The 26,657-nt window shown below is 27.0% G+C and overlaps 1 protein-coding gene across 4 annotated transcripts in view; it reads right to left on the reverse strand.

Annotated features, from left to right (window-relative positions):
- LOC142323570 (catenin delta-2-like) overlaps positions 1 to 26,657 on the reverse strand; it is a 172,659-nt gene that overhangs the window by 114,953 nt on the left and 31,049 nt on the right. The gene's annotated exons all lie outside the window — the stretch shown is intronic.

Consider the following 26,657-nt stretch of genomic DNA (forward strand, 5'->3'; position numbering starts at 1 on the left):
ATACACAAAAACAGTTTACTGGGGGTTATCTGTTGCTCAGTTTACACACACCATTTTCACACCACTAAACAATCACTACAAAGATGACTAGCTTCTATTAACTTGCAGGCGGTAATACCCATTTGGCCCACAACTGTGTGGATGGTAGGGTTTTCTTTTTACCAAGGACTGGATATATGTTAACAAACAATAACTTTGCAGACCATTTTAATGTAGCAACACAAACTAAAACAATGCAGCTATTGGGTTTTCATCCAGAAATTAAAATGCCACTTGAGGTTCCTTTCCTTTCTACATCCTAATTATTACTTGGTGTATGGGCAAACTCAAGGTAAACTATAAAACGTTCATCCTGATTTTTACTGCAGTTTCATACCGAAATCACAAAAATTATTTTTGAAAAAATTTAAAAACAAGTCTGTACAAATCCATGTAAAAATGTATTGATAATTTTAGCATACTAAGTACAAAATACTTTAAGTTAACAATTAACGAATTATGGGTTAAAACCTTTTCTGTCAATTATTACTAATATGTATGTAAACAAAAAATGTAGATTTAATCATAAAAAAGCTACACATCTATTTGGCTGAAGCACAGAATCTCATTTCTTTAGAATCAGTAACAGTCACTGTTACTGATTGTTTGAATATTTACACTACTATTTGCCTTGAACCAAATTCCTTGTTAATTAAATAACTAAAACATTAATTATTTTCTTTAGTATGAGTGTATTCCAGGAAAATTTAACACACCAACTCTGAAAACTTTCTCTAAACATTACTAGTTTTCAAAACATATTTCATATTTATTTTACTGTTTTCCATTTCCTGTTTGACCATATTATTATTAGAATTAGTAATGTTTATTTATTTTTTATAAACATTCAGCAACAAAAAAAGTTCATTACAAAATTTAGACCAGTGATTTTTTTATTACTTCATTTTTAAATATTGTAATTTAACAGTTAATTTAAAAACAATAAAAAAGTGCATGTATAAATGCTTTTATCATTTTTCTTAAAAAATCTAATATTCCAAATGCAAGAAATGAAATTACACTATCTCCAGGCCAAGTAACTAATAGAAATGAATGGAATGTATTGATCAACAAGAAAAAATGAAGTGTACAAAATAACAGAAAACCTTTAGGACCATAGCAGAATAATAACTATATGCCCTTAGAGATCACCATAAGACGAGTGCATTAAAACATTTTATACATTTAACCATTTAATTCAATATGCATTACATGCACCATTATATCTCATTAAAATAAAATCAGTTTAACTGTTAAGCAGAAACATAGTGCCAAAAGAATTAAAAACACCATCACAGCACTGAAAAACATTCATCTGATAAGAAATGAAACTTCATACCTCTAGTATTATTTAACTGTTTAAACTGGATTACAGTCCAGTCCAGCTGAGTGAAAGAGTGCATAGCTTGTTGTTATCAAAGTCAAAAAATGATTTTCAGTGAGTAAATAAAAACTATGTGAAAGCACTGCGATTATTTCCTGCACTAGCATCAAATTTTAGGTTTTTAATTTTTTTTAATTTTGAGGGCTTCTTTCCTTCTTTAGTTTTCCAGTTATTTTAGGGTTCTCTTCTTTTAGTTGTTTGGGGTTTTAAATTTTAATTCTTTATTCTTAAAAAGCAGAAAAATTTAACAGTTTTAACATCTATCAATGTAAAAAAAATCAAAATCAAAGTATTGTCAGATAGTAATTTGATAAGAGTCAAACTAGAGATAATATTATTTAAAAAGTAGTTTTTTCTATAATTAAAATGGCAAAACAACAATTAATAGAAAAAAATTAACTAGAAATTATGAAAGAACAATGTAGAAAATTCTTTGAGAAAGTAAGAATGATTTTTAGAAAACCATTAACATAAAAAAAGTTTAAATAACACCTATAGTATTCAATTTTATAACTTTAAGATAATTCGAGAAGTAAAAATATACATTTCTAGTAATCCATAATGAACTGTTTTTTAGTTCATATACCTTCATAAAATGGAATCGTAGCTAAAAAAAAAAAAGATTAATCTTTTAGAGAATAAAATTAACTAAAGGTAAAAGAAAAAATGAAGACTGATACATCTTCATACAAATCTGCTGTACCTTCAACTTTAACTGAATTTAAAAAAAACAAAACATGAAAGACTTTGTACGAAGAGCACCTTTTTAAAACTATGTTCCACCTCCTTCTAGCCAAAAAATTAATATAAAATATAATAATTACTAATTAATAAAGTAACAGAGTTTACTTAACTTTCATGACTTCAAGGTGCTGGATCAAATAGCTCTAGAAGGATTATTAAACAGAAAACCTTATCTCAGAACTCTTTTCATTTGGGGTAAGGCAAAATTATGTAAACTTAATATCATAATTTGGAAAACCAAAAGTTTAAATTTTAATAATTATATTAAAACACACAAATTAAATAGTGAACATGAAACAAAATAATCTATTTAAATTAAATTCTAAACAGCTCAACGATATACTGCTTTTATAGTTTTATGGTCCCTTAAAAATGATTGCACGAACGCGCGCGCGCGCGCGCACACACACACACACACACACACACACACACACAAACAAAAAAGACAGTCAATCAAAGGTTTATCATTTTTGTCAATTATGTCTTAACACATAGATAAATGAAATCTATACTCAATTTACTCATGGCCTAAAATAATTATATTACAGAGCAATGTAGAACTAAAACTGGTAGTTAGAACAAAATACAAATTTTTTTTATTACCTAAATTTGTATAAGTAATTAAAAACCAGACTGTAATAAATGATAAACATAATTGTATGTTGATTTTTAAAGAACATGAAGCGATTAACAACAAATGAGTTTCAATGTATTAAAAAAACAAAAACCATAGCACTAACAGATAATCTGGATCACAGTTTCAAATAAAAACAGATAATAACAAATATATACCAAACCATGAGACATTGAATGAAGCATTTATGAATTAATGCATCACCCAATACAGAATGCAATGCTTTATCTCTGTATTTTGCTACACTGGATTTCAGAAATATTTAAATTCAAGAGTTATTCAGAAAAATATAATTTTTCACAGGGTCACCAAAAACCAAAAATGCATATTACGCATAGATTGTAACAACAGATCTTATAAATATTATCAAATTATCACATTTCACCGATCTTGACATTTAGATCTTTTGCTCATAATCAGCTGTGGATAGCAGATGACAGGTTTACTTAACTTTCATATAACATGTATTCATATGAATTTTAATCTAATTAGTAGTAAAACCAACACATGACCTCTCACAAAAACATTTAATTTTAACAAATTTACTGACTATAATAAAACTTAGGTTATAAAATTAAGTGCTAATGACGACTGCAACCGCATTAAATTTTACAAGATTTTAAACAAATAAAATGCCTTATTTTATCCAGTAGGCATCACAGCCACTAGTTTGGGTTTTTCCTGCAAATCCCACATAGGAAACAGATCCTTCAACAGTCCAATAGTAACAAATACATATAGCACTGTAGAAACCCGATGAAAAAGCAGCCCACCTGCCAGCTAACAAAAGGTAACACAGCATGATGTTGGTTTATCAAAATCTCTTCGGGGGGGGGGGGGGGTCTACTAACCCAAGAAAGAGAAAAATAAATGATTAGGAAAGGGATAAGAGTATAAGGTAAAAACCCAGAGGGAAAGCCTCTGACCAAATATCTTGCCTAGGACCCAACCCAAACCAAATTAAAACAACATGGGTTTCAGAAATTTCAACCAAGAATGTTTAATTCTCCACAATAAAAGTTACAATTACAGGCACAGATATAAAACTCATGGCTATTCATGATGAAAGTATTATCAACATCACGTGTCAACACAGATGCAGTTTAGTAACCTGTTGACAATTGTGACAGATAAGTATTAGTTTATTTCTTCTTTTTTTTAAATATATATTCATTTAACGGTTTTCATATAGCTTAATATACATTACTGTTTAAAACCTATGCCAAGCTTTTAAATTTTGTCCCTGGAATAAAAGTAATTTATTTAATTAATATTAATTAGTAAATAATGAAATATTATACAGTAACTAAACAATAAGTGTTGATCAAAAAACAAAACGGTAAAAAAATTAAGCCAATGATATTATAATCAATCATAACTTTCGTTGAAACAACTCTGGACTCAAGAATCTATACAAATACTTACGGAAAAAATTGAAAATATTGTTTAAGATAACTTCACTGATAATATAATATTTGATGATGAAAAATTAAAATGTTAATGAAAATTTAATAAAGAAAAATATATTGTAATATTTCTCTAAGCTTGAAGAGACATCTGCATGCTCATTGTCTAGAAAATAACGAATACATCATAATTTTCCATTATTACATAATTTTATAAAAAAACGACTACAACCAACAACTTAGAAGTACATTTGGCTTCTCCCTAATATAACAGTACAACTGCTTTTTATAAGCAAGGAGTCATTCACCTAGTTGTACTGAACTTCATATACAGAAATCAGTCGTATCTTAGAAATACATGCAAACTGATAAACAGCCAACATTTAAATAAAGAAAATAAAAAAGGACTCAAGACAATACCACAAGCAAGCAACAAACGAGCAAACAAGCGACTGTGCAATACCTCTGCGTGATCTCGGTGTGTGTGATGCTATGCTCTTGCCGCTGCTCAATCCTCCGGTTGACCAGCCTGTGTGATAATAATGGTCAAACGGTCAAGCATACAAGTCAGCCATTCTAACAACTAACATTGACTCACTGAGCCGATATAACAAATAAAAGCTAATACAATCATAAATACATAATCATACAAAATTATTTACACTTATCATTAATATATAAACATTAATACATGACATTCATATCAAAATTAACATAGATTTAAGATAAAGTTTATATAATCATCTCATTAATTATGTAGATTTATTATTCATAGTTTAAAGTTATTTCTAGTTTATTTATCATTTAATACATTTAGAATATGTCACCAAAGGACTATTTAATTCATGAACAATTTTTTACAAACAAAAATAAAACTAATTAACTTGTAAACTTAAAAAAGGAGATGATACATTGAAAACAATCAATCTAATCTAAGAGAAAAAAAAAACATTGCTTCAGGTTATCTACCATGCAGATATATAATATTTTATCATAATTGCTGTTATTAACATTATTATTATTATTATTGTGCTATAGACAATAGCATTTTAATTACATTTATTAGAGTAAATTTTAATATATGAATAACAAACAATCAAAGAAAGCAACAATAGAAAAGAATTTTTTTAAAAATATATCAACAAACAATTCTATGGATGGACTAGATACAAAAATTATAAATACAATATAAATGTATATAGTTCAATACTCCCCCTGATATGCAGGTTCATAAGCCCACATGTTCTAGTACAGCATTTAAAAATTCTGCTGTTGATGTGCAACATGCTTCATGCTTTTTTATGTGAAACATGGTGCTCCTGACCACCAAGGTGATGTTTCACCTTATAATACTATTTTGAAAAAGTTAGAATGCAATAAAATAAATTGATAAGTGCCCAAATCCCCAGTGAACAAAAAATATATATAAAAACATGCTTTTAAATGAGCTTGTATAAGAAGTGGCTATAATGCCTATTTTTTAAATTTTAGAGATCATGCACTTGTAATTCAATCTCAAACATTATTCATATAAACTAGACCACACAAGAAGTAGAAGATGATCAATAAGTAGCCTGATGTCTCACCAAAGATTTTATTCAAGTAAGTTACACATGCTAACGGGACAAACAAGATAACCACCTCAACACAATTGGAAAAACAGAACTTTTTGCACCGGTGTATTACATAATAAAATTGATAAAAAAACTATATATTGTGAATACAACTCAGTTTTAGAGAAAAAAGCGCAAATGGAAGGATGTGATCAAAACACCAGAAAAAATTAATTATTTTCTAAATCAGAAAAAACTATTATCTATTTTAAAACATGTAAAAACAAAATATTACCTTATTTAGTAAAAGTGTAAGACTTAATAAGAAAAATCAATAGATAAATAATGTCAACAAACCAACGTAAGCGAATGACCGTGTAATTAGAAAAAAAGTTACAAGGGATGGGGATGCACAGAACAAGTTCTGTCCTGACACAAAAAAATATGGATTTAAAATTATGTATGGCACGTACTAAAATAACATGAATCAATGAATTATTCTATTTTAAATCTGACAAATAACACGAAGGTATTTTCAAAATGTTATGATGTTGAGCTACTTTTATTATCAGCATACGTAAACAAAGATGAGATATTAAATAACCGCAAACGGAACAAATATGAAATAACAGTAAACTGAAAACTATTTAGTCTTTACACAATATTTAATGGTGATAAGAAGTTTTTATAAGGTACATGAATAGTTCATTTTTTCTAGATATCATTAACACTTTAGATATAGTCCTCATAAAATCTGAAATTATAATTTTTCTCTCAGAATATGTTTCATGTAAATATTCTTTAAACATAACTATTGTAAATTCCAATACAAGATTTAAACATTTTTAAAACTACAGACAAGTTTTAAAAATTAAAACTGTATTCAAGTTCTCAGAACCATAAACCTAATAAAACAAAAACAGAATCCACTTCCTCTATCTTTCTTTTACCTCTGAACATTCTTATTTTTTTTTTTTTTGTGAGCTTAACTGATATTTACATTCATGCAGTACTGAAATAACAACAGTCCAAACAAGAATGTAATTTGACACTTATTTTATAATAAATCTGCAACAGAAATTGATGAAAATATTGCTACTTTATACATCTTTATCTTGAAATAGCACAATATTTATTTATAGTATTGCTTGCTAAAATACATTCCAACAGCAATTGAAGAAAGTTTATAGTTCAGTTCAATACTTCTACACTTCATACAAATAAAGCTAGGGATGGGTAAATCTTCCTGTATGCACTGATAACTCTTCCTATGACCTACCTGGGGTTTCTGTTTCCTAAATTGTGAAAAAATCCAACCTGGAGCTAAAGTTTTTGTTGCATGTAAATATACATAATGAAATAACATAAATTTTAAATAAATGCTTCATTGGCACATATTTTTGTATTCCTGTTTATCTGTCTTACACATATAACATTACTTTATTATAATAATATATAAATATATATTATATTACTTTATATAATATTACTAAATTTTCATTTATGAAACACTCTATTTTGTGCATTTTTACCAATGTTTGGTATAAAACAGTCTCCAATTTGATGGATGTTTTAACAGTAAAAGAATACTATTTCAACATCTTTTAAGCAACCCCATTTAAAAAGTGTGAAATATGCTGTTGTTTTATCTAAGTTAACTTCTATTGATACAAGGATCTAAAGATGCTATACATATAAAACTTTTTATTTATTTGTAATAATTTAATATGTAATCATTAATCATGTACCTACATGTCTGTCTAATAACTAACATAGAGAGTATTTATTTAGACCTATTTATTCGTTTTTTCAATCTCTCTCTGTTAACTACAGGCCTGCAGGCACCCACAGCTACCCCACTCTTTTTTATAATATATGAATTTTGTAACATGTGAAAAAATGCCAAGCCTGGCCAGGGTTCAAACCCAAAACTTTCCAGATGAAGGTAAGAAAATCTATCACTCACCCATTGAAGGTATTGTTAAATTATATATTACGATTGTAAATGAAGGTAAATCTGCAGCTAATTTTTTTTTCAAGTACACGTTTAAAAAAAAAAAAAGAAATAATAAACTTACACATCAACTCTAACTACATCACTTTAAAAATAAAAAATTGAAAAAGAATCATTTTTAGCAAATTTTAAGAAATACTAATCTTTTATAAAATAAATGAAAGGTCGTGCCAACTCATTCAAAGTATGTGTATCCAAAGAGTTAACTGATATCTCTAATAATAAATTTATTAGTCCTTATGGTTTTTCTTTTTTTATCCCACTATAACCACATTACAACAAAATTTATAACTCTTGGCTAATTACATGTTATGACTTCATTAAAATGTATTATAAAACTTCAGTTCTAATCATTACAAAAGATTATTTCCAAAACAATATAATATAAATTTCTTTATTCATCAATAAATTATAATAGCTAAAAATTCATTACAATCTAAGCTAAGCCTAGGAAATAAAAAATTAAATGTTAAAATTTAAATTATAACTGAAACTACAGCACAATCATTTAACACTGAAAATTACATAATCATATAATAAATTACTAAACGAAGTCAATAGGCTTCATTAGTGATACAGCATTGGGCCCTATCTTTAAAGTTTATGAAATAGTGGGCATTTAGCCGAAAGCATGAAATATGATACAGGTTAGGATGGTCATGATAAATACAGTAGACATGGCAATAATGAATGGGAACCTACAGACTCCTGAAGTAAAAATCCTGGCTAAATATAGCAAGAAAGCAGTAACTAGACATGTGACAACTGTCAAGTCAATGACCTGGACATCAACCTTCAGAGGCAATAACTACTTTATAAGCATTACATGTACCCACTTCTAACCGTCACTGTATCTAATCATTTAATCATGCTAAATAAATGTTAACTGGAGGCTCAAATCTTAGGTCGATCTACTATGCCTTCAATACAACGTAATCAAATCTTTATACTAAAGTACAGTAAAGCTTGCAAATTCAAAAAAAAAAGAAGAAAGGAAATCAAATGAACAATAAACATTACATAATAAAATAGTATTAAAAGTCCTGCTTTTAATGAGAACTTGCAACTTTTTAAAATTTCTTGAACAATTATTAAAAATATCTATGTTATCAAACATATATATTTTCATTCTACTCCAAAACATTACTACAATATTACCTAAATGTAAGAATAACATTACAGAACAACAATTTCAGATAATTTTCTTTTTAAATGTACACATAAATTCCTAAATTTTTCTTACAAATTAACACATGGCAACTATATATATTAAGTTTCCACAAACACACAGCTTGTCCCCAACATTGTTATACTTATGTTACACATGAAAATAGAAATACTCTTACAACATCAGAGAAAGATAATCTGTACAAATTTTGGTGTGGACACAGTTCAGAACCTGGTCATAAACAAGCGAGCCGTGTCCATGAAAAAAGCCAGGCATGTTGCAGGACTTATACATGCATAAAACTGTCAACAGCCACATGTTTTATACCTCTGCCTACTTCCTGTAATTTATGTTGAATGTTTCCTGTGGGTTTTTTCAATTCACTGAGAATGTGTTATGTGTTGTCATTTTATCTGTGTTAATTACTTTTGATACAATGGTCTGAAGATGAAACACTGAGATTGATGATTGACGTGCCTGCACAACAAAGACACTGTGTTGTTGGATGTCATGTTAAGCAATCACAAAAATTGTAAAGTAGAAATATTCTAATAAGGTAAACACAACTTTCAGTCAAATATCGGCAAAGAAAGAAAGATTAATTCCAAAAAAAGTAATGTGTACTGAATTATAAAATGTGCTAAGTGGTACTGAATACACTATTTTTTACTTCAGGAATTATTTATGGAACAACCTCATTCCTGATTCTTCAAGTTCTCAAAATACTGTTAAACTATGCTGCAACATATTATAAATAGAGACAATATAAATAACATAAGAATTAATTTACTGAAGATGTAGTAAAAACAGCTGCCAGAATACCACAATCAGTAGTCTGATGACAGGCAAATCATAATTCAAATTTAATTCTAATAATATAAACTTATTACAATTTTCCCAAAATTATTTTAAAATGTTCAATAAATGCTTCAATATAACATATTTATTATACTCTAAATTCCCAGTTATATAATTATTATAACACATATATACATCAAGTGAAATATAAGGTGCACTTATGTTGTAGAGATATTGAACTTCATACACTCAGCTTTTGGAATCACAAAAGAAATGAATTTTCACAAGGGAACACAAAATTAAGAGAAAAGAGGAAGTAGCCATATGTAGGAAAAAAAATATATAAAACACTTAATTTTAAGATTCAGAAAGAGCACTCGAGTCAAAAGGGTAAAAACTAATTAAAACACTAATACAGGAAGATAATAATGCACTGAATTTTCATTTTGATTTAACAAAACATAAAACTTCTGAATGGGATTGTAAGTAATGGCCAGTTCTCCATACTAAAAGAAATATATGTTCAATGGAAACAACCATCAATGGATCATTGGTAGAGCTCAAACTGCATCACAAGTTGATTGTCCATTCCCTCTCCATTCATTCCTTCTTTCCAGAAGTACTATAGAAATTGGATCTGCTATCACACTGGTCCTTCTAAAACACTTAGGCTGCAATTGCCACATTCTTAGTGCACGTTACTAGCTCAACCATCTTGAGTTCAGAGTTGCATAAAAAATCAAATAAAATCTGAGGTGTCTTTCAGGTAAAGCCAGACCTCTGTAGGAGGTCTAACTAATATAACCAATGATGCATATGGTAACAAAAATAATCTGTCTTCTAATTATATAATTAGACAAGGATCACATCCTTGTTTATTATCAATGATGTGATCCTTGACAATGAACAAGGATCACATGGTAATCATATTTTCTGAAAATTTCTACACAAGTTTGATCAAGGACATTCACAATAATAATCCACTACAAATAATTATAATCCACTACAATAATTATAATCCACTACAAATGTTAATTAGATCTCAGCCAGTAACTGAAACCTAATACTCTTTGGTCAGAGTTAACAAATCTATCACTATTTACATTAAAAAGATCTACACTTCCTTCCAAGTTCATCATTAATAAATATAATTTTAACTCTCATGACAAATGAATAAAAATATTCAGTATTTTTATATTATCAAACATACTATTCTCAAAAAAAATTATTTTGTATTTTACTTTCAAGGATTATTTTAAGTAAACAAAGTAATATCAATTAGTTTTTGTGCTTAGTCAATACACTATATTTCCCAAATTTAATTATTTTTAAGTTTCTTCAATTATTTTATACTTAAACTTAAATTCAAACATCATTATCACTTGTCATATAGATATTCATCAACTTAAAAAAAAATACAACACAAAAATGAATTTAATGAGCTTATATCTACAGAAATGAGTTGAAACTACAATCACAAATTGAAAACAATTCTATCATTTTATATATATACAATTTTTTTTTTTGAAAATTCAAATAATTCATTAACATATTGACCACTGTGTTAATGAAATTGTTAGTGGTTTACACAAAACACAGTAATTAGATAAGTTAAATTCAGTACTGGACAGCAAAATTTACATATGCATTCATAATACTTAGAAATTTCAAAACAAAAAACAATTTAAAATAAAATTAAAATAAACCTTTTAAAAAGAATTATATTATAAGGTAATTATAGAATTCAATACCAACTGAAGATGTGGGAGCAACAAAAATCGATTCTTGGAAATTAATACGGTAAGTATAACTTATCTAATTAGTAGTTTTGTGGTTTATGTTTCATATAATATTAAAAATAAATATATAACCTTCTCAAAATTCAAATAATTTGTAAACATGCTGACCACTGCGCCAATTAAACTCAAAAAAGCAAAAAAACAACTTAACCACCCAACAAACACGGAAACAGAAAAACCTAAAAAACTAATACCAATAGTCGACTTTTGCAAGATCCCGCATAATCAGTCGGTACATGATTCTTAATTACATTAACAAATAACAAAAATAAAAACTTAAAAATTTAGAAAGTATAAACCCTAACAACACAACTTCATAGCATACTGGAATAAAATATGCATTAAAATCTCTCACTCTTTCTCTTACACACACAATAAACTTTTTTAATAAGTAAAAAACAAATAAATTGTCTTTTACTGCTCATAAAATTAATAAAACTGAGACTTTACTTTAGTTATAAAACATATGTGCTGTAAATGTTTTAATTATGTTTTAAGTAAAACATTTAATGTTTTACTTAAACCATACCAAGGAACACGAACAGAATAAATCTTAATAATTATATTAATTCAGCTTTGAAGCTTATTTAATAAATTGAAATTAAGTTTCCTATCATTTTTTCATCATTATAAAAAAAAAAAAAACATCTTGATGTGTTGCAATAATTAATAGCTTTTACTACCAATGACTGTAACCTTTTTGAAAGTAGATTGTGGTTATTATTTTGTAGTGTATTTACAATTACTTTTTTCTTTTGTTGTGATTTTATTTTCAATTTTAATGTATTTAACAATTAAAAAAAAAATAGACAATTACCTGGGACACATTCTAAATGTGTTTTGACTAGCGATAGCTGTTTAACTGAAGTATTAGGTTCAGACAGGTTTCATCATTTGTCTGTCTGTCAAATGATGAAACTTCTGATCACATGAAAAACTACATCTAAAATGCACTATCTAGTCCCAAAATACCAGATTTTTGTATAAGTAATAAGACATTGAAAGTAGATGAATTGCAAATTTAAGTGAGGTTAGGTTGCTGGCTAATATATATATATATTCCTATGGATAAAGTTTGCTTATAAATTATTACTCAAACCATACTACAAAGATTAGTACAGACAAAAAAATCTGCATCGACTTTAAAGCAGACATTTAAAAATATAAAAATATTTTTCAATACCCCTTCAAGAAATAAAAATTTCTTAAGTTTACCTTCAAATCGGATCTGTAGATTTTATGATGACTGTGTTCCTTATCCAATTAGCAATGCTCATTACTCAAATTTGCTACACTGCATAGTAATGTTTTCACTTTAGTCATGAAGGTAATGTTAATTATTTATATGATAGTTTTGTAGAGTATTAGGTACACTTTCATATATAAGAGTTTTTATATTTTTCCTTTTTGCATCTGCTTTGTGAAAAAGACACAATAAAAGCAGAATTTCATTGTTATTGGTTTATAATATATGTAATGCAGTTAGAGCTTGTTTATAAGAACATTTTAAAATTTATTTAACTTCTTGTATAATTTTTCAATACTAAGGCTTCTTTTTTTTTAAAAGAGAGTATAAGGACTCAAATGATGAAATCAAATTCAGTAATAATGTCTTTTTTTGATGATACTGTTTGATATTTTGCGCATTTTTTTTATTCTTTTGTCAATAGATCCAATTTTTTCATCAGACAAAAACATTATTAATAATAATAATTTGTATATGAGTTTTCAAATAAACAATTTTTAACACCAGACATTAGAAAATTTACGAAAACAATCATCTAATAATTATAATGATGCAACCTTGGGAAAAAATAAATAATTATAAGAATCAGAGGTGCACTTGTAAATTTTCCAGAACTGGAACACTTGATTTTGTATTACACAGACAGCAAGAGTATTGTCCACAGCCACAGGCAGCTGAGCTGGCTACATAACAATGTTATGAAAAATGCTCATTCATTTTAATGTTTCCATTGATAAGAAGCAAAACTTCTTCATGGTAATTATTTAGATTTTTCTGTCAATTAAATTTTTAGTGACTTATTTTATCACAGTTTACCTATGAATAACAAAAAAGCAGGGACTATTTTTATACGGTCTAATTTTTATAAGTTAGGTTATATTTTTTTACTGACTGATAATATTTTAACAACCTATCAATAAAAATAAAAGTGAGGTGAACGTTAGGAAAAAAGCAAATAATTTTAATATTCACAAAAATATTTAATATATGAACATTTCAATAACTTAACATTTAATACTTAAAACATCCCAGTATAAAATGTTTCGTTCATTAAAATAGTCTAATTTTGATACCCTCCACATATCCATAGAATTACAAAAAACAGCAATCTGAAGTGTTTTGGTTTTGCTTGTCTCATTTGGGTATCGTCTGCTATCCAGTATTTTCAGAGCAATTTTTTAAATATGGCTCTGGGTTCCAGTCTCTCAAACTTGGGTCTGCTAGATGTAAACAAATGGGTCACTGACACAGCATTTGCTCAGTATTGTAGGAAATGTTTGGGCAGTTATTTGTCTGTCACACATAATTTAAGGAAATGATAATATCTTTCATTATGAAATATAATATAATAACATTATTAAAGTTAAAATAAAATATAGACCAAACTTTAAGTTAAAACAAATTTTATGGGAAAGGGCAATTTTTTCAATTCTCAAAAAGAGCATTATTGGAACAGCATTCCAGCAACAGTGCATCCTTGATTAGAAAATTACAATTACTGTCCTTCCCAAATTTTTGAGATTATTTCAGAAAACTACATGATAAGATAAAAAAAAAAATATATATATATAATCTTTTATATTTTTTAAAGCAGACAAGGTCACTCTGTAAGTTCCCTTTCAATTTTTGGAACGTTATATAGGAACAATTTTAACAGTAAACAGATAATAATCCTGTATTATATGTTTTTGAAGTCACAAATCTGACTAAATTACATAAGCATGAATTATTGATACCACTTAAAAAAACATAAAGACTCACTGATAAATAGTAAACACTTTTCCATGATGCATACCCTTAACAACAATTATTGACTTTTCTTATTTTGTTACATAAGTAGCAAATTTCGGTAACAACTAGGTGAAATAATTTAAAAATTACTGTAGTAATGTTTTTCCCATAAACTTTGGCTACATGAAAGAAAAATATAACCAAAACCAATAGCAACATGAAAGATCAGTCAACCACAACTTAAAAAATACAATATTATATGCTTTTAAAAAGTTTAGGTACTAAATAAATGAGAAGGAAAGAATAAAGTATGTGATGTTACGGTACACTTAAACGAAATTAAAATACAAAGTAATTACTACAACATTCATTTTTGATCAGGTACAAAAGGGTCAGGAAGAGAAGTAAAATTTTCAGGATTATTTGATGCCTTATGTACATGACAGGTAACTCTAAATTCTGACAATCTAGATTGCATAGAATTTCTACCTCATAAAGAAAAACACTAAGAAAAAGAACACAAGTTAGCTGTGTTTACCATGAGTTTAACACAAGTTAACAAGTTTATAATTATAAAATATATATTATTTTTTAATTCAAATAATTCATTAACATACTGGCCACTGTGTTAATAAAATGTAATATTATATGAAAAATAAACCACCAAAACACAGTAATTAGATAAGTTAAACTAACTACATTAATTTCCAATAATCAATTTTCACAGCATCCTGCATCTTCAGTGTGTACTGAATTCTATAATTATGTTATGATTATTTTTTTTAAAGAAATTCTTTTAATAGCCATACTCCCTGTAGCAATATAAATTAATCTATATTGAATAGATCAACCCTAAGTACAGAACAATTGAATAGGATGACTTACCTTATTTCATTACATAAGAGAAGCGCTTTCGTGAAAAAAAAAAAATTTAAAATTATAAAGATCAATTAATTAAAATTAACCTAGTCAAAATTAAAATGTAATTAAAACAAAGATAAAAATTACATAATTAAAAATTAAAATGTTTAAAATAAAAACATAAACTTAAGCAAAGTAAAATCATATGCTAGCCATTTCACTGATTTTACTTTACTCATTTTAAACATTTTTTATATTTTTAAATTTTTGTTTAGTTTCAAAGTATAAGTTAAATTTTATTTAAACATTTTACAAAAATTTAATTAATTTAAAAATATTTTTAACATAAAATTATACATAAATGGGCAGTATTTTGTCATGGATTGCAAGTTTTTGATAGTTTTGTAATATATAATATATAATGTATATAGCTGATGATGCAAATCAAATTCACAAAAGCGCTAGTCATCCTATTTCAATTGTACTGTACTTAGGGTTGATCTATTAAATATAAATTAATTATGTTATGATATAATTCTTTTAAAAATCTGTTACATTGTTTTACTGGTCAGCAAAATTTGCATAAGTGATCATAATACAATTGCAAACCAGAGACTATCTAAAATAAAATACATTTTTAAAATATATTATAATATAATTATAAAATTCAATACCAACTGAAGATTCAGGATACCAGAAAAATCAATTCTTAGAGATTAATATGGTAAGTTTAACTTATCTAATTACTCTGTTTTGGTGATTAAACATATATATATATATATATATATATATATATATATATATATATATATATATACACATATAAATATCAAACAAGTAGCACATACATGACACTGAATAAGAAATAAATGGTACCTGATGAGAATTAAAACAAAATATAAATAATTAAAAAACAAAAATGTTATTTACAAACTTGTATCACATACTAAAAAAATGCAGCACCACAGCAACCAATATGTATTGACTGATGATGATTTAACTATATTTTAATGACTGATAACATTATCAATTTCTCCACTTGTCACACCAACCTAATGAACCATAATGTATGCTATGAAAAGATTTAATGCACTAGCTACATAAAAAAAAGTTTATTACTCATTTATACATACATATAAAATTTATATATTATTTTTTGAACATTACTTACCACAGTATCAAATAATTATTAACAAATAAATATTTAAGTCCACCAGATACAGTTCAATAAAAGGCAAGAACACTCACTTATCTGTCTGTAGCACTTTCTAAGCTTTAACTTACTCAGTAAACCAATTTTTATAAAAATATACATAATTATAAATTAAATATATAGTTAAAAATACATCTTTTATTTTTAAATCATCAGTATGTACACACTACTGTCATATCTAAAACTTCCCATAACCACCATATGGTTAAAACAAATTGTTAGGGATGTAGGATGTAGGGGGTATACCGAAATGAAACGACTAGCACTAGAGAGAGAATCTTAGAGAGCTGCATCAAACCAGTCAAATGACTGAAGACAAAAAAAAACCATCGTGGTAAGATACAGAATAATATTTATTTAAGTATTCAATCGTTACATCAGCCTTATGTAAATAAGGTTACCAATTTAATCAATTTATTATCAAATTCAATTTTTGTTAACCCCTTACCAGTGTTTGAAGGAATATTCCAACATACCGGATGTGCACAATTAGGACCTTTGTCGAAATATTCAGATGTCAAACTTTTTGTCTGGTTTAATTCAATCTCTGTCGCCACATTCCATCGTTTTACATAAATTTTTTAGTAGCAGTCTGCAATGACAGACAGCACTAGTTATTAGTTTTTAGTACAGTGCACAGTGAGGGGTTTTCATGTACATTTGATCCTAATCACCTGACCTGGCTGTAATGGTGAGTTGTTCATTTATGGTATACTGTGTAGTTGGACTGTGACTGCTATAACTTATTATTATATCACAAAATTCTATAAATATATGAGTATATAAGTGTAAATATTTTGTATATATGTGTGACAAATTCTGTGAATATTGCACATGTTTCTGTGCTATTTGTAAATATTTTTAAATAAAATATGTTTTGCATGCAAAAGACGTTATTTTTAAACATTATTATTAGTCATATTAGGTCATTATTAGTCAAAATACATACATTAAAGCAAAATATAACTAAAAAATAAAATAATATTCATTTCTGTAAAAAAAAGAAAAGAAACTGGTAAGGGGTTAATACATCTATATTTATTAATATATTTCACTAATATATCAATTTGTATATTATTATTATTACTTAAATCTAAAATTTCTAAATTATAACTGATGCCACTAATCTTATGCTTATTTTTTATTTGAGGTTCTGCAACATTTGAAAATTAATATTACCTTTTTTATAATTTTACAGTGCTCTGAAAACCTGTTTTTTTTAACAACCTTGTGATTTTTCATATATATAAAATCACAATTGTTAACTTAATTTTACATATTCCATAAAAATCATGTTTATTAACAACACTATTATTTTTTTTAAATATATTTTATTGGTTAATCAGGTATGTATAAAATTTTATATTCTTTTTTATGAATATTTTAGTAATATTTATAGTACTGTTGACTATCATTATTATGGTAATTTATTAATGAGGTATTTCCTAATATATTCTTATTATTTAATTTATCAATAAAACTATTATTATATCCATTTATATTTACTATATTTTTTATACAATCAATTTCTTAGTTCATTTTAAGATTGCTATTAGTATACTACATATGTATGCCCTATGGATCACATTTCTAAAGGTATTGATTTTATAAATTCAAACCATGTTAGAATCTTTGCGAGATGTGTATTAATTACATTATATTCATTGTTTATTTTCTCATTATACAGTGCATTCAGAAATTCACTATGCAATATGCTTTAGAATAATGTGGTGCATTCTGTTCTTTCGGCATAACTCTTACTTTCGGCTGTTGCTTAGTAATAAACCAAGACGTCAGTTGTTGAGTTGTGATTGAACATGCTTCATTTCATTTCATGTTGTTTCATTTATTGGAATCAATAGTTGCGAGAAACATAATGGTTCTTTCGGTAGAGAAACACAACTTTTATGTAGGAGATACGTATACTGATTTAGTGAAGAACAAGTTTTCTGAAAAGTTTCCAAATATTCTTGTTCCTCATCACTATGCAGTTCAAACTCTTATCAAAAATTTCATGCAACAGTCTCTGTTGAGACAATCTGAACTAAATGAACAGAAGCCACTTGATATTTCAAATGCTATGGCCAAAGGTCCATCAAAGTTAATGCATAAGTTAGCACAGCAGCAAGATATCGTACTTGCTACCAAACATAAAGCTCTAAGAAAAGAACTGAAACTTTTCCCCTACAAAGTAATATGTGTTCAAAATACATGACTGTAGTCTACAATTAACCCCTGTGAATTACACAAAGTGAAAATTGGAGTCTGGGTCAGTGTGAGTAAAATGCACTTGTGGGTCCATTTTCTTTTTTAAATACAGTTAATAGTGATCATTATTGTGTTGTTTTTAAACTTCATTAGTCAGTTAACAGAAGTGGAAATCAATCATGGTTGGTTCCAACAAGATGGTGCCACAGCGCACACAGCTAACAGGTCAATAACGTTTTTACAAAATTTCTTTGGTTAACAAATCATTTTGAGGGGTCTGTAGCCTGCACAACTGCCCGATCTGACTCTCCCAGATTACTTTCCATGGGGGACAGTGAAATAAACAGTGTATCACAACAGACCACGCACAACTGATGAACAAATAACTGCATATGTACAAGACATTCCAGCTGAATTTTTAGCTCATGCAAATCCATCTTCATGCTATTCCAACTGTGGTGAATAACAGTGTCTTCTTCATCCCTATTTTTCTAAATATAAATGGAAATGAGAGGAAACATATCAAAATTTGTTTGCTTAGAAGATGAATAATCCAGATATCAAGCTTCTTAATGAAAACATGAACTTTGTTTGTCATTAATATAATAATTCTATCACATTTTTGTAAATTTGCATTCAAGTTGTTTAAACGTGAAAATACGAGGGCTATTCGGAAAGTAAGGAATGTTTCCACCTGACGCGCCAGGTGCACACCAATCGCATATATATTGGTGTGCTCATGCTCGGCACCTCAGTCAGCGTCCAGCCGTGACAACGGGAACATCTCTGCACTCCCCATTTTTTATATACAAATTTGAAATGTGTGCTACAATCGAAAATCCCGCCAGTTGTGAAGTGCGGTCTGTGATTCATTTTTTGTTGGAAAAAAAACTTAAAACCAATGGAAATTCATCGGGAACTGTGTGAAGTGTACGGGAACAACGTAATGAGTGAAAGTTCTGTCAGGAAGAGGTGCATTCAGTTTAAAAATGGCCAAACAAACGTTCACGATAAAGAGAAGAGTGGACATCCAAAGCTGATGAAAAGATTCGTGAAAACCGCCGTTTCACAATAACTGAACTTTCTCTATGTTTCCCATAGTTTGGGAAACTAGTTCTCTTGAAACTTAGTAACTCTTAGAAACTTAGTTCTCTATGTTTCAATTTGTATGGTGATTATGTAGAAAAGTAGTATTTTAGTCCCTCTTTCACATGTATATAACAAAAGGTTTTTCTTGTACTTGGTTTTTTTAAAATTCAAAACGTTCCTTACTTTCTGAATAGCCCTCGTACATCAGCTAAGAAAACCAATAGTAATATATAATCATTATTCTGTAAAAACATTGAGAACAACATTTGTTTATTCTGGAAAAATATTATTACTTCATCTCGCAATTCCAATAACACCGGATTACCACTTTACCCTGCACTATCTGATTTCCGTGTGGAAATGAAGAGCTTTTGCTTTTCTCCCATTTCGCAAATAGTTTAGCAGCCTATTATGCAATGGTAGACTTTTAATAAAATTAACAATTTTTAGAGTTTTACAAAGAATTTGTTTGAGATTTTCCAGCATAGTTTTTGTAGCAAGAGCATGTCTGTGAAGGAAGCAGTGTGTCCATTCTGCCCTTGGTATAAGAAGATATTTTAATCTTCTCAGAAATCCACTGTTCTTTCTGATATCGCCTTTGCCACATCACTACATACTGCAATACATTTTGTCCAATCTATGTTATAGTATGTTATATAGTTTCATATATATGTTATAGTATGTTATGTAGCTTCATAAATACATACTATATAACATACAGGAAAATGACATTGTCCTGTTATATGGCAAGGTATTGATTTGCAAAACAACATTTTCTTTGAGTAATCCGTCCCTATCACATTCATATATCACAAAACATAAGAACCAAGAAATGTTTGCCACATCTATTGAATATCAAATTGAATACTAAAAAATTCACTAGAACTCACTTGCTGAGTTAACTGATCACGAACAATGGCAACCATGTCATCAATTCATGTAGATACTATGTCATTAAAAGGCGGAATGTTTTTCAATTTTTTTGTTTCTTTCACACCTATTAATAAAACACTGACCACATAAATTCCAGCAGGCAATGAGGTTTTCTATGACTGTATTTGGTTTGGGCATCTTAGATACTCTTAATGACAAGGTAAGATTCTTCAAGTGTACTTTTATCAGTATGGCTTGATTTACAAATAAAAGCTTGTTGATTTCTCAGTTGTAGTATTCTTTCAAAAAATTCTAAGGATTGCTTTTATGAACCAGATGTTTAGTTTCCAAATGTCAAATTAATTTTGATGGCTTCATGTTTTTATTGGAAAGAACTAGAAAGCAAACAATGCAATGTGGCTTTCCATCCAATGATGTAAAACCATAATTTAAATAACTGTCATACACAATCTTGTCCTTTTACCAATGGATTCCCTGAAAGTAGATGGCTCACTTCGTTTTTAACAAATTTGTCCATTTGTATAAGGATCTAATTGAAAAAAAAGGTCATTGTTGGGCTGCTCACAAAATAATCAAAACCTTAATTATTATTATTTTCAATGAAACTATGCTTTTAAAAACTTAAATAAAGACACCAGATGCAAGCTTCGCATTCAAAACTAAACTGACATTCTACAATGCCTTACATCTCTTTTGTACTGTTGAGAGCATGTATTCAAACATATTATATGCGTGTTTGAATATGACGGTCTCACAGAGAACATTATGCAAGCAGACCAAATTACAAGGAGCATGTACACATTAAGTTGGAACCTGTAAATTCCTCATGTTTGTATACTTCATATATGCATGTTCATACCCGTCACTATCAATAAAGCTAAATAATTTTAATTAGATTTCCTTGTTGGGGTTGGGAGGTCGCAAAATATTCATTATTTATTATTTTTACTTTTTGGGGGTCTTGGAGCTAAAAATGTTCAGAATCAATGCTATTAAATAATTAAATAAAAATAGTAATAATTGAGATAGGTTCATCATTATATTTCTATAATTATAGTGCACAGCAACTTTCTGAACGCTCTGTATATAACTAATATGTCATCAACATGTCTTGCGCAAACCAAAACCTCGTGCAAATATGTATAACACCATATACAACTGTTTTCTAAAATTGTTGGACATTTATTTCTGACATCATTGCAGATAGCGGTGATCTCCTAACCAAACCTTCAGTTTGAAGATGGTATTTATCATCAAATTCAAAATAATTCTGTGTACATATATTCCATATTGTATGATTTTTTATACATATTTGTGGGATTATCATTATTAATATAATTATTTTGTATTAATTCTATAACTTCATTTATAGGAATATTTGTAAACATTTTTGTTATATCATATGAAACCATTCTAGTGTTACAAATTACTAACTTATTTAATTTACTTATTAATTGAAAACCATATTTTAGCAATATAATATGAAGGTGCTGTTTTAAAGTTATTAAGAGGTAGTACTGGATATTTTGTTTAAGTATTTTTGGTAAACATGTTAATTTTGGGGCACTTTGTACAAACAGATGTAATCATGTATGATACTTGGTATTATAATAATTTAGTGTTATATGGTATTTGTTGATAATATTTTTTATAATTTTTAAGTATTTGTTTGTGGGGTCTTTTATTTCTTTAAAATTATTTTCTGTAATATAATTATTAATATTTTCAATATAATTATTTATATGTAAAATAATTGGTGTAATCGTTTTATTAGAATATATTATGCATGCAAGTTGTTTATTAATTTTGTTTAATGTTAGTATGCTTTTATTTTGTATGTATTAATTTGTATATTAATGATTTTTTTTTTGATCATATGTACTGTGTTTTGAATTACTCATCCTTTTTTTATTATATTTACAAATTCACTTCTAATACAGTTTTTTTTTTTTGTATTCCATTAAAACTAATTACATCATTGCATTAATAAAAAGCAAAATCATAACAGACGTTTGTAGGAATCCAAATTATAATGCATTCACATCTCACAAAGATTTTAACATGCTTTTGATATATATAAAAAAATACCTTTAGAAATATGATCCATAAAGCACAAATATACACTAATAATAACGATGTTAAACAAACAAAGAAATTGAATATTAAAAAATACAGCCAATATAAATGGATATAATAATAGTTTTATAGATAAATTAATAAATATTAAATATTAAGATTATATCAGAAAAGACCACATTAATAAATCGCAATAATAATGATAATAGTCAACAGCATAAACATATTACACGTAACAAATATACTTTTAAATACCTTAACAATAGTACTAAAAATATCTTTAATATATTTCATAAAAAAGGATATAAAATTGCCTATATTCCTGATATAACCAATCAAATATTAATTAATTGCATAAATAACAATATTTTTAATAAACCTAAACTTTGTGGAATATATAAAATCAAATGTAATGTTGGGAATTGTATATATATATATATATTTATTTATATACTATTATATACATATATATATATATATATATATATATATAATATTTTTATACATTTTATTATGTGTATATATACAAATTCTGCTGTTCAGTACTGGAATGATGTAAATGATCCGGGATCCCATGAAAATTGATTATTGGAATTAATATGCTAGGTATAACTTAAACCTACCATATATATTATACAAATTATAAACCACCAAAACACAGTAATTAGATAAGTTATACCAACCATATTAATTCCAATAATCAATTTTCATGAAATCCTGCATCATTTACATCATTCCAGTGCTGAACAGAAGAATTTGCATATATACCAGTAATAAAATTCAAAATTTTTAAAAGAAAACAATTTTGATAAACTGACAAATCATAAATATGTTTTAATGTAATTATAAAATTTAATACAAACTGAAGATATTGGATCCCACAAAAATCGATTGGAATTAATATGGTAAGTATAACTTGATCTAATTACTGTGATTTGGAGGTTTATATTTCATATAATATTACATTTTATTACACAATGGTCAATATGTTAATGAATTATTTGAATTTTCAAAAAAAATAATGTTTATATATATATATATATATATATATATATAGGAAACACCACCAGGTCAATCAGAAAAAGCACTATAAAAATTTTGAAGAAAGGCAAAATTAAATTTTAAAATTTTACCAAACACCTACCTAATAAAAAATAAATGTAAAATTACTACTGATCAATTATAGTTTAGAAATGTTAGATGTAAGTAGAAATAATATTGTCGTGAAGAAGGCGAGACAGGGGGGCAGTCAACTGCCACGACACTCCGACATTCCTGAGCATAGCCTAACAGCGGTGGCCGGGGATGTTTAATAAACATGGGGGAAAAAGTAGAAATAATAAAGCAACTGATATATCAGAGAAATATTATATTAATAAATATAAAAGCAACTACAGACTTATTAATAAACAAATTGGGTTTTATAATTAATTGATTAAATTGATAGACCTGTCATAATGATTGAATATGTTAAAAAATACTATTCTTCATCTTTCCATGGTGGATATGGGAAGGTTTAAATATACAACAGTATACACAAACTAACTTTTTACAAATTTTAACTAATGTTTTTAAAAAAAAAGAAACTATATTTTTAACTATAGATTTTACTTGTGTATTTTATAAAAATTGGTCTGCTGATAATGAAGTTAAAGCTCTGAAAGCACAAAAGACAGATAGGTAAGTGTTCTTATCTTTTATTGAATGGTATCTGGTGGTTTTAAATATTTATTGTTAATAATTACTTGATACAATGGTATATAATGTTCAAAAAAATATTTTTTTCCCTGACCAGATTAATTACACAGATTTTATAAGCTACAAATAGAATTGAAGAAAAAAGTATTTTAAATATTAAATTTAATAAAAAATGCTTAATACATAATATAATACTGAAACATGCAGTATTAAAATTAAAAAAAAGAATAAAAATACAGAGAAAATAATTAAAATATAGAGATTTATATGATTAAACAAGAAATAAAATATATATATATTAAACAAAAGTTTAATTAATTTTGTTTTACATTGCATACATTTAGAGATATTGAAACTTTTAGGATCTATAATGTTCAGGTATATACAAGAATCTATATATATAAAAATCAAAGAATTTGAAAAGAAAATTTTAATAGACCATAACAGAAAGAATAAACCTAATAATAAATACAAATCAGATATAAAAATATAATGTATAATAATAAATATAAACATAATTATGATAAAGAACTTGTAAATTTAACTGAATTAATATTAGTTTTAATGAAATAGAAAAAATAATTATTTGCAATTCCAATAAATATCTATTATACACAAATTAATAATAATTATATTGCAATAAGAACGATAGATGATACACAAAATTTTTTACAAAAAATACAATTACAAGATAAAAATAGTATTACAAAAGAAATGACAAATATAGCAACGAAAAAGATGAGCAATTCAAACCACATACATATGATAAAAAATAACCGTAAATAAATAAATAAATATCTATAAAATAAAAGCGTACTAACATTAAAACATAAAATTAATAAACAACTTGCATGCAAAATGCAAGTTACAATAAAAATAAAATGCAAGTTAACATACCGATAATTATGTATATAGATAATTATATTGAAAATATTAATGAAGGAGAAAATAATTTTAAACAAATAAAAAACCCCCGCAAACAAATACTTAAAAATTATAAAAAATATTATCAACGAATACCATATAACACTAAATTATTATAATACCAAGTATCATACATGATTACACCTGTTTGTACAAAGTGCCCCAAAATTAACATGTTTACCAAAAATACTTATACAAAATATCCAGTACAACTTCTTAAACTTCAAAACAGCACCTTCATATTATATTGCTAAAAAAATTGACAAAATATTGAGAAATAAAATAAACTTACCTTATACTTATAACTTAAAATATGGTTTTCAATTAATAAGTAAATTAAATAAGTTAGTAATTCGTAACACTAGAATAGTTTCATATGATATAACAAAAATGTTTACAAATATTCCTATAAATGAAGCTATAGAATTAATACAAAATAATTTTATTAATAATGATAATCCCACAAATATGTATAACAATCACTACAATAAGGAATATATGTACACAGAATTATTTTGAATTTGATGATAAATACCACTTCAAACTGAAGGTTTGGTTAGGGGTTCACCGCTATCTGCAATGATGTCAGAAATATATGTCCAACAATTTAAAAAAACAGTTGTATATGGTGTTATGCATATTTGCACGAGGTTTTGGTTTGCGCAAGACTTGTTGATGACATATTAGTTATACATACAGAAAAAATAAACAATTAATAAAACTTAATAATAAACTAAACTTATATAACAAAAATTTGAAATTTACAAATGGAATGCATAAAAATTGCAGCATTAATTACACAGGTCAACAAAATTAAGGAATGTGAAAGCTGTCTGTAATCTGGTAACTGATTTTTATGTTATTTTGTGCGTTGATTTCAAATATGACCACCCTTTTTGTCTATCACATAAGAACTTTTCGCAATACCAAAAAAAGAAAATGTAAAAATGGCATATTGTATATGTATCCCTCATTGACAATGGTTATTGATAAAAATGTAATAGGACTTAAAGAAAGAATTTTTCAACATTTTCTTACCTCTGTGAAGACTTGCACTCCTTTTTCTTCTCCTTTCAATACTTCTCAGGCTGCATTTTCTGTTGTAGTCAAGCTGCGTATCATCACTATGGATGCACCAACAGTAGTCTGCAATCATGTTCACATTCCACCTTCCCTGA

Source organism: Lycorma delicatula, chromosome 4 (genome assembly GCF_047948215.1).
Source record: "Lycorma delicatula isolate Av1 chromosome 4, ASM4794821v1, whole genome shotgun sequence".
In the NCBI taxonomy this organism is placed as follows: Eukaryota; Metazoa; Arthropoda; class Insecta; order Hemiptera; family Fulgoridae; genus Lycorma; species Lycorma delicatula.